Here is a 15,252-nt window from a genome sequence, read left to right as displayed (position 1 = left end):
TAGGAAAGTAGGATCTGCCTCTTATGGTTACCCCTACTTTTTGCTAAATGTGAAACTGTTTTTGACTAGTCTGACTGGGATCCTGCTAATGTGGACCACAGTCTATCTGCTTTCTCCTTAAACTGTTGTTATGTACTTGGGTACACTCCAGATTGGATACTGGGGTGCCCTTGGCAGTCCCTAGTATATGGTACCCATATACCCAGGGCATAGGTACCCCAGAGGTCTCCCGGTGGGCTGAAGCGCGTATTATGCCACCCATGAGAGGCCATGCAAAATGGAACCTACAGGCCTGACATTGCAGCTTGTGTAAGTTGGTGCATACACCACTTACTTAAGATATAGGTTTACTACATCTAAGGTTCACAGCTCTTAACCTATAAGTCACCCCTCTAGCAGTCTAGCAGGCCTTTACAATCCTGAGGGAAGGGTGCTTGGTTCTAAGTGAGAGAGTGCCACTGCATGAGCAGAACACCCCTGCAGCCTACAGAGTTCCTTCTCCCGGGTTGTCAGTGAAGTAGCCATATACGACATATAGAGGGGCATTAGGCGACTGCATGATGACGAAGTCTAAAACGGCTGAAACTAACCCACTCGTACTTTGATGTCAAACATGTTGGAGTCTTAACCCCACACCGGTAACCGGTATGGTTCCACACCTCAGAAGTGAGCTTCGTGGGGTCCCTGATGTTCCTGCTGTCAGCCTTCTAGTTCCGGACAGCACAAAATGGTTGCTGCCAACCAGAGACACATTTCTGCCCACCTGTTGCTGATCCAAAGCTCGAGCAGGGGAAGGCAGAACAATAGGCATCCTGTCACAGCGAGGTGTGATCACCTCCTAGACGGGATTTAGTGTATTAGGGCTGGGTGTGTGCACCTGTTAGCGACTGAAAGTCTGCATGAGTGGCACATTTGGTGTCCCTGTGAATAGTCCAGCTCAAACCAGTACTGGGAGCCATTGGCTCCCGCTCTGGCGCGAAGCTGGACAAAGGACATGGGAGTAACCTCTCCATCCACCCCCCCCTGTCCAGAACTTCCCTGGGAGGGTCCCCTGAATCTTGCCAACCCACTTCCGTGGATACAAAAGGGCTTACCTGGCTGCAGGACCTTAGATTCGACGTGGACAAGATTCGGAACGAGAAACCACTCAACTTCAACCATCTAGACACTCTGTACTCATCAAGGACAACCGAAGATCGCTCCCTTGGAGTGAAGGAGTCGCCCCCTTACATACATTCGCAGGCACCTCAACACTGATGTCCGGTCTGCTGATCCTGAGCTCCTACAGACTCCGAAGGCTCCAGCAACACAGGAGGGGGGTTTCTACGTCTCTCGAGGTCCGAGGTGTCCTCTCACCAAGTTTGAGGTCAGAATCCCTCGTGGGGGCTGCAATACCCGAACACCTATGCACTGCGTACATTTGCAAGTGCATATGCTTGTTGGCGTTTCCCGAACAAGTGCATTGGGTTCCGAGTAGCTCCAACCTCTGGCACCATTTCCTACCAAGAACCTCGACCTCCTCGCACCGAGTGCTCCGTGGGCTGTTTTTTGGTGAAGTCACTCGAGGTCCTCTTGCAACACCTGTCCCTCCAGCCTGTGGGTCCATTTGAGGGTCAACTTTGCTGTTCTTGGGCTCCCTTGGTTGCTCCAGGCTCGCCCTGACTCCCTTGTGTTTGGTGAGTCTGCTGGACCTTGCTGGTCCGAACCGTAGACCTATTTGACCTTCTGCATGGGTTGCTGTTGTCAAGGCTTGTTGGTGCTTCCGTCGGACACAGACCCCCCTCAGCACTCAACATCCTTCGTTGGACAGCTCGTATCCGGCTCTTGGTCGTCCTCGAAATCTCCTGGTCCCCGTAGCTGCAGAGTTAAGGACTCCGTCAATGCACCTGAAGCACCAGACATGGCTGGGTATTCGTCTACCAAGCCCCTGGTCATTCCTGAGTGACCCAGACTCTTTCCCCTCTGCTTTCAGGTACTCTTTGACAGAATCCACCTTTGGATTCCAAGGGACACTTTTCTTCCTTCCAGGAATGGCTCTTCTTCGAAGTCCTCCATTAGGTTCGACAGCGGTTTCCGACGCCACTTCAGACCTATGCACTCTGCTTCCCTGGGATAGGTAACTTGGGTACCTCGGTATCCACGGGTGGGGTGGCTCTCCAACCCTCTGTCTTCCACTGGGTTTCTTTGAAGTCTACTGGGAAGGGTCCTTAAACTCTAAAACTTCAGCCGCGACTTTCCTATAGAATTTTATGGAGCACGTGGTCGTGTTCCCACACTGCACCCGTCCTCCGTGGGTGAGGTCCCTACTTACTCACCATGGGTGGTTCCTTGGGGTCCCAACGATTCTACGTCCTCTCAACACTGTCTTGACTCAAGTTGTGGTTCTTATACCACTTTCTTAGTATATGGTTTGGTCTCCCCCCTTGGGCCCACTGTGTATTTGTGCTATTTACTGTCATTTGTGTGCCTAAGTATTGTGTGCTTTGTGATTATCTTTGTTAGGAGATACTGTGTCGTACTAGATAGTGTTATATTAATAAATACATATTTTTATAACTACTGTGTGGTTCTCCTTTCATGTAACCAATACTATAAGGTTGCATTCTGGTAAAACAAGCTGCTTAACATTCCTTCAAGACTAAGCCTGAAGGCTGCTCTCCACAGCTACCACTTGGATAGCTTACTTAGGTTATCTTTGACCTCTTAAATCATCATAGGGTTTGTTTGGACTGGTGCAAGGTGCCCACTTAAATTAGTGAACAGCATATACCAGGTCAACTTCTCACAATCAGTATAAGCATGACAAGTCTTTTTCAGGCTCATGTAAATGCATCCACGCTTGGGCATTCAAAGTGCAATAGTTTGCTTTTTTCTAAGTACACCATTTGGTCATCATTTCAGATATGCAGAACGTGACATGTCTGCTACATGTCACCTTTGTACACACAGTCAGCTATACAGTTGTCAGTGGGGTATCCATGAATTCCTATACTTTCTGTGGTCTTTTCTTGGTCAATATGGTTCGCCACCCGGTGCTTTGTGGCAGTGGCTCCACATCCCATTGGCTCAGAGACTAGGCAGTACATTTTAACTAATGGTGAGATGAAAATCCAGAAGGCAACTGATGAGAGATGTCTGTCTGTTGTCCATCTACCTGCAGTAGGAGGTTGCAGAGTAATACACTGCTTAGTCAAGAAAAATGGAGGGTGGGCCATAGGGATTGGTGTGTCTCTCTCGCAGAACAGACCTCTATTGGCTGCTGGTATCCGCCAGGCCTTATTACTTCTGTTTGCTCTCCATTTCATTCACTTTGGCTGTGGGAGTGACATTGCCCTGCTATGCCCTCTGCAGCTTAGAATACCATTCTCTTCCCATCAGCTGCTACGAGCACAAGCAGTTCTTAAGACTCTGCTGTTTACCAAAGCTAATCAGTGTGAAAGTGCTTTTGCTCACTCCCTAAAACATGGTACAATTCACTTACACCTGGTTGGAATATTTAATTTACTTATGAGTCCCTAATAAATTGGTATACCATATATCCAGGGCCTGTAAATTAAATGCCACTTTTGGTCCTGCAGCACCTATTGTGCCACTCGCTTATGTAGCCCCTTAAAACATGTCTCAGGTCTGCATTTGCAGCCATAATGCAGTTTTAAACTGCCATTTGCCTTGGCAATATAACCCACTTGCCAAGCCTTAAACTCCCCCTTTTATTATGTATGTCAACTCTAGGTTGGCCCCAGGGAGCCATTAGAACAGGGTGTATTGTAATTAAAATTAAAAGGTTGGACATTTACTTTTAAGTTTTACATGTCCTGGCAGTAAAAAAAAGTATTAAATTCATGTTTTCGCTACTGTGAGGTCTACCATAGGATAACATTGGGTTCCCTTATTACATTTATTAAGTGTTAACATTTGATTGGGAACAGGTGAACATTTCGTGTTTGGTTTCTGAGAAATTGTAGTTAAAAATCTTTTTTAATGGTAAAGTCAGATTTCAAGTTACAATTTTGAAAATGCTACTTTTAGAAAGCTTGCATTTTCCTTCCCTAGCTATTTGGTGCATGCAGCCTGTTCCTGGGTCACATGACTAGGTTTAGTTGTCAGTTGGACTTTGTTTATTGCCTCCCAGACAGCCATTCCATAGAGAAATTAAGTGTGCCTGGATGGGCCATCACTGGCAAGATGGGGGAGAAGGGGCGGAGCTGGGCACAGCCCCAATTGCAACTGAACAGGCTGTGCCCTGCCTTCACGCAAAGGACTAGTCACCACTGGATTGTTCATGCACTCAGCTTGGAACCAGAGCAAGGGAAGCCGAAACTTCAAGCACTTCTCAAGCAAATTCTCCAGAAACGTCTTCTACTTCAGAAAAGGCTCCAGGTAAAAAAAAAAACTCTCAGACCCACTGTTCAGTTAAATTTCTGGGCATGCAGAAGGACTCTCAAAGTACTCCACAAGACTTCTATGCTGCACCTTGAAGGACTACTTTGCTGGCTGGAGCCTGCCTTGAACCCTCAGAGGCCTGCCCTGCTGCTTGAGCACTGCTTGGAACCAGGACCACCAGAGTGACTCCAATGGCTAGTTGGCTGGCCTCTCGATCAGAGCCTCGGGGACAGAAAAGGCTCTAACCGTCTTGAACCCGCACCCAGGCCTACCTTGGGTGAGTCCTAACCCCCCCCCCCCCCCCCCCCCCCCCAATTTGGTGCCCCTGCAGTCATGGACCCTTGGTGGTGGTGTTAAAGGAGCTCAGATAGGCAAAATCCAAAACTTGGGACATAATTTTTTGGGATAAAAACTGCTCAGAGAACTGAGAGGAGACCGGGATCAACCTTCTTGTCTATCCACCCCAGGTGCATCGCCAGTTGGCGTGACTTCGCAGCAGCTCCTGCTACATTCTTCTCCGCAGCAGCAAATCCTGCTGTTCAGCGGTCCTTTGCCAAAGGGGTATCCAGCCTTGTAGAACTCTCGCCTGCTACAGCCTCTAGCCTTGCCCAGCTGGACATTTTCGACTTCCAGAAAAGAGACCAAGTAGAAACGTAGAAATCTTCACTGCAACTTCGGCCAGCACCTCCTCTTCCTCGAACACCGACAGCAACCTTGCCCACTAAACTTTACCTTCTCAAGAAGCTTTTTGTCCATAGGTTAGTGCCAACCGGACCCAATCCACTTTTTGTATCTGACTCACACTCCATCGCGTTCGCCCATATTTTTCGACTTTAATGCGGTCTTGTGGTTGGCTCTTTGATCTTTTAGGCTGTATTTTTTTTACCTTAAACCTAAAAGAAAAATCATAACTCTGGGTCTACTGATTGGATTTTTGTCGTTTTGGTGTCAATTTATTAAAATGTACTCTATTTTCCTGAATCGGTGTGGAATGTTCATGTGTTGTGTATTCACTTAATTACTGTTTGTGTGCTGCATAAATACTTTACACATTACGTCCTAGTTAAGCCTGGCTGCTTTTGTGCCCACCTCCTGGAGGGTTAAGCACAGGTTAATTTAGTGACTTTTGTGGTTCTCCCTGACAGGGATTTTAGCTATTACTTGCTTTGGCAGGGTTAACACCATCTCAACTAACAACCTAATTTATCACAATGCCAATAAACCTTTGGTGCAGCAAACCTTGTTTAATATCATGTGCAAGTCATGTACTGATGAGAAAAATCAATATACACTGGCCATTGGGTAAATAGTCTGCCATGCATCCACCAAGTTCCAATTTGATTGCTACTCCAACAATGCCTTTGCTACCCATACCATAACTATGGCTGGCAAAAGGGATGTGATCTTTCTAATTTCACCTCTTTCACATTATTAAAGCCATCTACCAAAAAATTTGGCAGCTGCATAAATTCTACTAGTGGTTTGGATAGGATATGTGCATACATTCTTGCCAATAGTACCTCCTTCCATCTAGTCTAGTTGCCATCAACCTAGAATTCCTTTCGTTGTCTACATACATTTTCAGTGCCCATACCAGCACTTCTCTTGCATACACAGTGTACTGTTTGTGAAAGACTAGACCCCTTCATTCCTTTTCCAACTTGGCTCTGTCCTCCTTTGTTAAGTGCATTTTTAATGATATGGTAGCATGCACTCCCCTTTGTTGCACATATGAGTAAATCTTCTTCCCTTTGGCAGTAGTGCACATACCAATGACATTCTGTGTCAATATATTACGCCTGTTAAGTGAAGTTATCACAATTGTGTATGTTATTTCGGTAATACCCATCCGTCACAATTTACACTATGAAAAAAAATTGCCTTTTAAAGATCCCTTCTTCAGCATTTACAAAACAACTTCCCTAAAATAAAATCCTCTCCCCAGACGATGAAGGACTACAGCCATCCTAAACGAAACCGTGGATCGATATAGAGCTCCTAAACTCCATTATAGAGGAGCAGGAACTAGGGGAGAGGCATGTGGTTCAAACAATTCCCCACTCACCATTCCCAACATAATAACTGTTGACTGACCTCATCCACTGGTAGTTTGCTAAAAGTGCCCCATAGCTGCATTGGCCATTCTATAGGTGCGTTATTCACTTCGCACCGGAGTGCGACAGCTGGACTAGTACATCCACCATTTCTGATGTGTCTTTAGGCAGTTCCACATCTGTTTTTAGTAGGCTAGCTATTTCAGACTCTGACCCCTTTGTACATTAGTCCGTGCCATTGCGGTCCCCTGATTACCTTCCTGTAAATCTCTTGCTTTGCTATGAGTACCACAGCCTCTTTCTCCTCTCTTGCCTGTGCCGTTGCAGGGCACCTACCCAGACCCCCCCCCCCCCCCCACCTTCCCCCCCCCCCCCTCCCCACCCCACTAGATCTCAAATTTCATCTCCAGCTTCGTCTCTCTGGGTGCATCTCCTAGGCAGCCCCCCTTTTTGTTAGCAGCCTAACCTACCACCCCGTCCTTTGGGATCTTAAAAGAAGAATATGTTAGTGTCTGCCATTATTTTTGGGTGAATTGGAAACAGGAAGGCTTACAAAACCATTCTTTTGATTCGCCTCCATTAAGCTTGCATACTGGTATTACATTGCCGCTGTATATTCAGAAAAAAATCATTTCTATAGTGCTCTTAACCAGAAAGTGACTGTCTCTCCTCGATCTCTGTAGAATGAACTCTGTCTTGATAATTAAAGAGTTGCACCAACATTGGCCTATGGGGAGGAAACCTCGCCAGCACCCTATGCATGTTTTGTACTTCAGATAAGAGAGCCCTTTGGGAGCAACAGTCTGACCCAGCCACTGCTCCAGGTAAGTGAACATTTTGAGTCCCTCTGTCTTTTCAGGGTGCCCTCCACCCTTACAGTATTGCACCACAACCTCCCTCCCACGTCTTTTGTTATGTGGTCTGTCAACTCCTTCACCTGCCCCTGCAGTTTCTGAGGGCATCTCTCCCAATACGCAGTCATTCTGTTTAACTCTATCCACGTGCATGTGCTGGTCATTGCACTAGAGACTAAGGACCATGCCAATCGTGTCAATCTTCTGATGCAGGGTCTCATTGTAGCTGTGATGGCTACCATGATCGTATTTAGTTTGTCTTGTTGCTGTCCATGTTTGTGTGTATATCCGCTCCTGTCAGCAGATCCGTTTGGGCTGGATATTGTGCCTTAGGGCCTCTTTTCTTTCTTTAAGCAGTCTTGTACCCATGGGAACCTAGGCTTGTCTATAGAGCCAATTCCTTTCCCACACTGATTGCAACGTATAGCTATATGCAGTTTCTCACACCCCAGTTAATGCCAGGATCAGTCTTATGTCAAAGGCTTGCTCCTTTCTCCACAGCCAGCACTACTCTCCAGCTGTCATTGAGAACTTGTGGAGCCTACCGTTTCCTTTACCCCAGAAAGGGAGGAGAGGCCCAGCAGTGCCCACAAAAGACACTTGCAGGTCTGAAGTTCACTGTGTTCAGTAAATATATTTATTTTTACAATTCAACCTACCACTCGTTTCATTTTTTTGTTTTCGGATTTGACGTCAGAAAAATTAATGTGTATGGATCTCGTCTCCGTTTGTGCACTTTCTCCTGTGGCTAATGCATACTTTCCTCTTCCTTGTTGAGACTGATTGAGGCGTGTTAAATATTTTGGAGTTCAAAATTGTTCACCTTCCCCTCATAGTACTTGTGATTCAACGTTGGGGGAAGTGGATTCAGGTACTGACAGAAAATTCTATTGTGTTGCTGTATCCCCCCCTCCCCCCACACTTAACTCTCATTGTTTTGATTTGACATCAAATAATGTCAAGTCATGTCACAGGTTAAGAGAGTCCCACAAGCGAAGAATACATTTATTTCCTTGGAATTTCTCACATGTGGACCCTTCTAAGTTTTATGTGATTGTCCTGTGTTCTGCTGTAGTGTGGGAAGATGAAAGGATTCCTACCCAAAGAGCAGCACGATTTTGTACTGTAGGTGTAGTTCTCATGGCTTCTACATTCAAAAGGAGGGAAACAGACAGCATGTGTGCTCATGCTCTCCCATTTCCTTCTCTTTATCCTCTTGCCCTCCCTTTCAAAATCCCCATTCCTCTCCCTTACCGTTTTTCAGAATTATCTGCTTGCGGGGGGCATTGTTACAGAACTTTCATTTCCAGGTACTACCTGCTTGTCCTTTGCTGCCACTTGTCTCAGGGTTCATGAAGGCACAGACATGAACAGAAAGTAAGGCCATAACCATAGCCCGCGCAAAATCTGACCAGTTGGAGAGTAGTGTAAGCACAGGAATCTATGGATATCGCATATTTGTGTGAATTCCAAAAGGATAGTAAACTTGAGTATTGTAGGCATAAGCATACATGTCATAAATGTGTTATGTTTGATATGAATGAATCCCAAGTTACTTAATTTATGAAAATTGGTGGACTTTGAACCTTTATGAATCTTAAATCTAGTGCCGGGAGCTACCATCAGGTCTTCTTTCAGCTAATTGCGTATGTTTCATTTACATCTACCTCCTTTAAAACTGTCTTTTGGTAGTAAGTTTAGAAAAAATATGAATCCCTCTTCTTCTACAAGACAAGAAACCAACTAGCCCAATTCAGAAAGGTAAATCTGTAAGTGGAGCTCGCTGCACATATAGTTTTATACTGACATCTGGACCTATATTTCCACCTAGATGCAATTCCATAGATTTATACTTAATGGTAGAAGTACGTGTCCCCACCTGCTTCATAAGACTGAAAATGCAACTGCAAAGTTACTGCTAGTAAATATACAGATGGATTTTGTGTAAACATGGCAAATATAGTTCTACAGAGCATTGAGGTAGATCTCTGCCTATTTTATGTGGAAATATGTATTGTAAAATATAGAAAGACCGGCATCACCTTAGGAAAATTATGCACTCCTGATGTACACTATTACTGGTAGCACATAGATGGACCTCGCCCCATAGACTTTCTCCTCTTCCCCTTGTGCTACAAGAAATTGTAGACTTTTTATCACAAACACAGGTCCTTAAAAATCAATTTATAGTAATAATGAATATAGACTAGGATCAGTGCTATATTTGAGGATATCCAGCCGGACAAACAATTTAATGATTCCAAGAATTGCTAAGCATGTCAGGAGCACAAAAATAGAGTGGAACACAATCCTGCGTCCTACATACGAACAAAGACAATTACATTTAGACAAATAGCATTTCAGGCAAAAAGGAAGAAGCTTGTGGCCAATGGTAATAGGTAGGGCAAGCTTTCAAAAAACAATATTCACACTAGTTTTAACTCGGTGGTTTAACGTGCAAACTTGTTTAAAAAGTCGATGACGTTTCGATCCTCTTTAGCAAAATATTGGGATCATCATCAGGACGGTTAATAACAAGCCTTCCACGGTAGCAGTTAATGGTCATGTGTGGTGTTGGACTTAATCTAAGGGTTAGGTGGAGTGGATTTGAGCCTGTTTAGTTGTGGTACTACGGAAATAGATGTGGATATAACTTTTATGAATTGCAACTGACTTACCCTTTTGTTGACGCGTTATTGTGTTTCCATTCTCTCCCTGTGGCCCAACTTCATATTATCTCCCCCCTACTATATAGTCGAAATTCCCCATTTTCCAGCCATTCCCCGTTGCCACTCCTATATTTATACTTAAAACATAGGACTAAAGGTGCACATACTGCTTGATCTCCGCACGTTAGAGATGGCCAAGAGTTGGGGTAGATCTACGCCAGGTGTCTCCAGTGGATCGGTCAGGAGTTACTGGTAGCTCACCAGTATCTGCAAGTAGCTGCCCACAATGCAACCCGACACTATATGTAATTCAGAGGGTCTAGCCACAATAAATAAGGCAGCACTACACATCTCTGCACCCTAATGGTGCCAGCCAGTCTAAACAATGACAGAGCCAATCAATCCAAAACATAATTAAAGCTCCTCTTTGAATGATAATTCATGTTGTGTTTAGGAGCTTTATAGCTGTTAGTATTTCCTTTGTGCCAGTGGCCACTTGCTGCTGTGACTGTTATTTCATTAGTCATGTGGAGGCATTTTATATTCATGAAGCTTTTCCCAACACCGCTGTTGGTATCCCGATCTTGTGCTGTGATAGTTGTGTATCACAAGGTTGTTTTAAATATTGTCCTTCCAAAATACTGTATCCAGAATATCAACAACCTCATGAAGGTAAGTATGTATAGTTAAATGTATATTCTTAACTCCACATTTTTTTTTTATTTTGAACCAATATCTATCTAATATATCTCTTCAAGGTACTTAGAAACGAAGCTAAGAATATCAAACCTATACTGTATTCAAAGTCATTAGTAGCTGTGGACTATTGTGTGATTCATTAGAAGTAGCTCCCGTCGTGAAAAGGTTGCAGACCCCTGATCATACCTATGTGAATTCCATGTATGAATATGTGAGACAGTACTACTGATCATCCTAGCATGAACGGTGGATGGCAAAGAAACCATGAATAATATTTCAGGTGACAATCATGCCATCAATGTATATTGTATTGAACTGTTTTAAGAGAGTTAACTCTGCATTTGTCAAGTAGAGTTTAATGTCTTGATTGTTTAGGCCACAAAACAAATCTGTCTGCTACAGCCACTTGGTTAAGGGCTGATTTCCAGTACTGTAAAGCTGGATTGAGATAAGGAAGCATGGTGCTTAACTGGGATGTTCTTGATCTAAAGTATGTGCAATTGGACCGGGCGTCATACATCAGAAAATTGATTTGCTTAATTTTGTTTTCACCGTACAGGAGACTTGTCACTATTGATTTGTGGATGTGTTTGAGAAGCAAAGATAAACACTAAATATACTTAACTTGCATTGTCGTGATAACTCCTGCTTCTACTTAACAATTTAAATCTGGACAAAAAATAGTGAGTGCTCAGAACCAATAGGACTTGCTTGAGCAATATTTGAGGCTGGGAGGGTATGGTGGTGTAATGCATGTGACATCGGAAGTACTTCCCGCTGTGACCGGTCAGAGTGGCAAACATGGCAATGTTGAGGTTGGGCGTTGCTGGAGATGCTGGCCACGGTAGTGAGAAGGGCATGCTGTGGGGCTTGAGAATCATTACACTGACACAAATATTCGTAGTCTTGGAGCACTCCTGGCTCGGAATGGTGTATGCTGGTTTAATTAGGATCAGAGCAAGCTCTTTAGAGCTAGATGGTCTCTGAGTGGTTGGAATTAGAGGTGGGTGGAACTTGTGGAGTTTCACTCCACGTCATACTGCGGAGTTACATAAAAACTCCGCGAGATTCCGTAGAGTTCCCTCATTGGGTGTAAAACATATACGTTGCGTTGCTCATGCTGACATGTTGCGTTGCTCGTGCTGCAATTTAGCGCCATTGGCTCTAGCAGCGCTGAAAAATCAGGAGAACAGCACCATGAATGCACAGCCATTCAAGTTGATTTTGCTGCTGTTTGAGTAGAAACTACCTGAGCAGCAGCAAATCAACTTGATGCAACCCTCTGACCACGACCGCCCATGTTCGAAAATCGTACTAGGGGATGCCAAATCTCGCACAAACTCTCATTTCTGGAGCCTTGTGGGGAAAACTTCTGCCACTCAGTGAATTGAAGGAATTTGTCAAGAACTCCACATTACAAGAGTAACACTGAACCGTCAAATTCTGACAATTACACGGGTGGAATGCATTCTGCCCACCCCTAGTCGGAATGGGAGTGCTTGGGAAGGTACCTCCAGGAGATGTCGCACAAGCCACCAGACCTCTTAGATCATGCTGTTTCATGACAGCAGAGCATATTCTTTACGGGTAACTGCTTTCATGGTGCCCAGCTCAAGGGCTGGTGCTAGGGTGCTCCCTAGGCTCTGAACGGTGCTGCTATCTCTACTTTCAAAGACATTTGCATGGCATGTCCCTCAACGTGACCTAAAATCACCTGCCGCTAAATTAGTGGTCATTCCTAAAATAAGAAGGCTAATTGGGGTGGCAGAAGCTTCTCCTACCTAGCTTGCAAGCTATGGCATTCTATACCCTTCTCATTGAGATATCAAACGAACAGGGTTCTCTTTAGGAAATCTTTGACGACGTGACTCTTTGTCTCCAGCATTAAGTAGGCCTCTTTCTATGGCAGCTCAGTTTCAGCACGCTAGCCCTAAGACGCCCTGCACATTTTCATGCTCTAGAAAAATCTTACTCGCTTACTTACTGCCGGGTTTGGGGTTTCTGTAAAACCCTGAGATCAGAACTCTGTCATCATTCCCTGAGCCAGCTCAGCCTGGTCCTGGGGTTGGCAGGCAGCCTTGAACGGTTTCAGCTACCGCTTGATTCAGTCTCTCTTGTGAGCATTGACTGTCTGCTGCTGCTATTTGTGTGTGGCGCCTAGTGCCCCAGGCAGGCAGGTTCGATTCACTATGTGCAGGTAGCTTTGTGTGTGTTCGTACCTTGCTACTGTGAGCATGTAGCTTTTGATGCCTGTGTCTCCAGCTTCCAATCTCTCTCTCTCCCTCTCTCTCCCCCCCTCTCCCCCTCCCTCCCCCTCCCTCCCACGCCAACCTGCAGCTTTGGGACGCTGACAAACAGGTGTTTGTGTAGAGTACCACACACTGCGGCTTGTACGGCTGTCTAGAGGAGGTGTGAGTGGCGGGTTTCTAAGCGTGTGGAGTCTATGTGCCGTCCATATAGTGAGTGCCACAAGTCAAGTTTGTACAGTGCATACAGTAGAGACTTGTGGCTTCAAGGCACTGTTGAGGTCGATTTTTTGTGTGCAGCCCCTTTTCTCAGTGCTGCGGATCAAGTGTTTAGCTGATGCTGCAAATATGCAGCTTCAGAGCACCGACGGGTGTTTTTGTGTGTGCGCAAGGTCATGCGGCCCTCTTTCGAGTACCAGTTTTAGTGTATTTGTATGGCTCATGCTACCGCAGACCGGCATTTTCGAGGCACTTTGAATGTCATGTTTTGCATTTGTATGGCAGTCACTCGAGTGCTGCATGTTTGGTTTTGCTACGGACCTGCAGCTTCGATGAACTTAGGGTAGCAGTTTTCATGTTTGTGAAGGGCAGCCTCTTTGTTTGACCCTTCTTGTAGGGACAGCGCTCGAGGAAGAATGGAGATGGTCGACAGTCTGTGGTGGTTATATTTGTTTGCATGTTTTTTGTTTGGAATTGTTTGTGGAGTCCAGAAGTTTCAGACTTCACTTGGGTTTGTTTGGTTCACGTTTCTCTGTTCTTGATGCTGGGTGATGTAGAGTATGTTTTTTTTAGGGGGGGGGGGGAATGAAATGAGCAGCTCGCCTTTGCTGCTTCGTTTTATTGTGTCAGACGTCCCAACACAGTTTGAGCACAGGTTTGGATTTCAACTGAAAGGTGTATAACTAGATATTTCGAGCAAGTCTGTTTCAACCATGTGGGAAAGCAGGATGAGAAGAGCTGGAAACACGGGGAGAGAGGGAAGTGAAAAGAGAGGATGCGTGAAACACGCAAATGCACATAGACAATAGATGCTACAAAGGTGAGTGCATCCACTGTCTCATGCTGCAGAACAGGTGGAGTTCTTTTTAAGTGTCCTTTTGAGATGTCCTGTCTTTGTCTAGAGTGATGCTTTTTACAGTAGGAAGCACTGAGGTTGGTTCAAAACAGGAGTACCCCCAATATAGCAGCAAAGATGTGTGCACCTGGCCATCATTTACGTCAGCAATTAGGGACAGACCAAGGGAAGGCCTTGCACAGACTATACCTCGCTTGGTACCACAGAAACTTCAGACCCACGCTTCAACGCTACAATCTTGCAAATAGCAGCACTCTGGAAGTACTGATTATCGGCCATTTGCTAAAGGCTCATTGCGTTGCTCAAAGTAGCCTTTTCTACATCCTCCACACTTTGTTGTCTTAAGTCTTTACCCTCCTGCCACAGGACTGCAAGCGATACCCTTCCACTTTCTGAAGAAGGTATACAGACCTCCATCTTGTGCCATGCCACAACCAGGGGCATCCAAAACAAAACCCGCTTTGCTTTGTAATTGATACTGTAAACCAAACTTTATGGGTCAACATCAGAAAAGTTTTACTCCAGCATTTTCAGGATCTGCATTTTGATGTCTGCATTATTTACCCTGTATACTCTCTGACGTTGCTATGTGCATATGTTTACTGCTGCCTTTGAGGACAAGCCAAACCACTTTTTTTTTCTAGTATATGCATCCAGTTATTTTACAATTCCAGCCCTTGAGCTGATTAGCTGTTCCTGCTAAAGCAGTCATCGAAGATGTAGCATTTTCAGGTGATCAACTGCTCGCCTTATTCTAGTGCTTATCAAAGTACCTAGTATAAGTCTATCTTGTATGCAAATAATCCTCTGTATTCCTATGAAAATTGACCTTGACTTAAAACTTCGAAATGGTGCCTCTCCTTCTCTTCCAAATGAACATGTCATCTGCATGCATCCTCTCTCTGAGCACAGCATACTCCAAGGTATGTGCATGTTTGCCTTAAACCCTATTATTCTATTTCTGCAAATTGCTCACACCTCCTTTTCAAAGATCACAACCTCATTTTAAAAGTCATACCCCTGCAACCTAACAATGCCTAATCTCCTGTAGCTCATCTATTAATACCTCGACCAGCGCATGATTTCACAGACCCACCTCTCACTAAAGATCACACTTAACTCCTGTTAATTGAATCTACCATATAGAAAGTGGAGTAAATGCAGGGACTGATGCTCTGTGCTGCGGAGTGTAAAGTGCTTTAATGTCTCATCAGTAGTAGTAAGCACCATATAAATGCAGTTTCAAAATGATATATAAACCGTCACTAATAC

At 44.8% G+C, this 15,252-nt stretch overlaps 1 protein-coding gene across 6 annotated transcripts in view; it reads left to right on the top strand.

Annotated features, from left to right (window-relative positions):
• ZNF407 (zinc finger protein 407) overlaps positions 1-15,252 on the top strand; it is a 1,626,307-nt gene that overhangs the window by 26,631 nt on the left and 1,584,424 nt on the right. Inside the window, exons 2-3 of one of the 6 annotated variants that reach the window (XM_085606958.1) lie at positions 7,121-7,261; positions 7,793-7,897. The exons of 3 other annotated variants lie outside the window; for them this stretch is intronic. The gene's annotated coding sequence lies outside the window, so the exon portion shown is untranslated. Of the gene's footprint in view, positions 1-7,120; positions 7,262-7,792; positions 7,898-15,252 lie in introns of those variants that run through there. 2 more of the 6 variants (XM_085606955.1, XM_085606954.1) reach the window with 2 other exon arrangements.

The sequence above is a fragment of the Triturus cristatus genome, chromosome 5_2 (assembly GCF_964204655.1).
Source record: "Triturus cristatus chromosome 5_2, aTriCri1.1, whole genome shotgun sequence".
NCBI lineage: Eukaryota > Metazoa > Chordata > Amphibia > Caudata > Salamandridae > Triturus > Triturus cristatus.
Note: the sequence above shows the minus strand (reverse complement) of the source record. Positions and strands in the feature narration are given on the sequence as shown.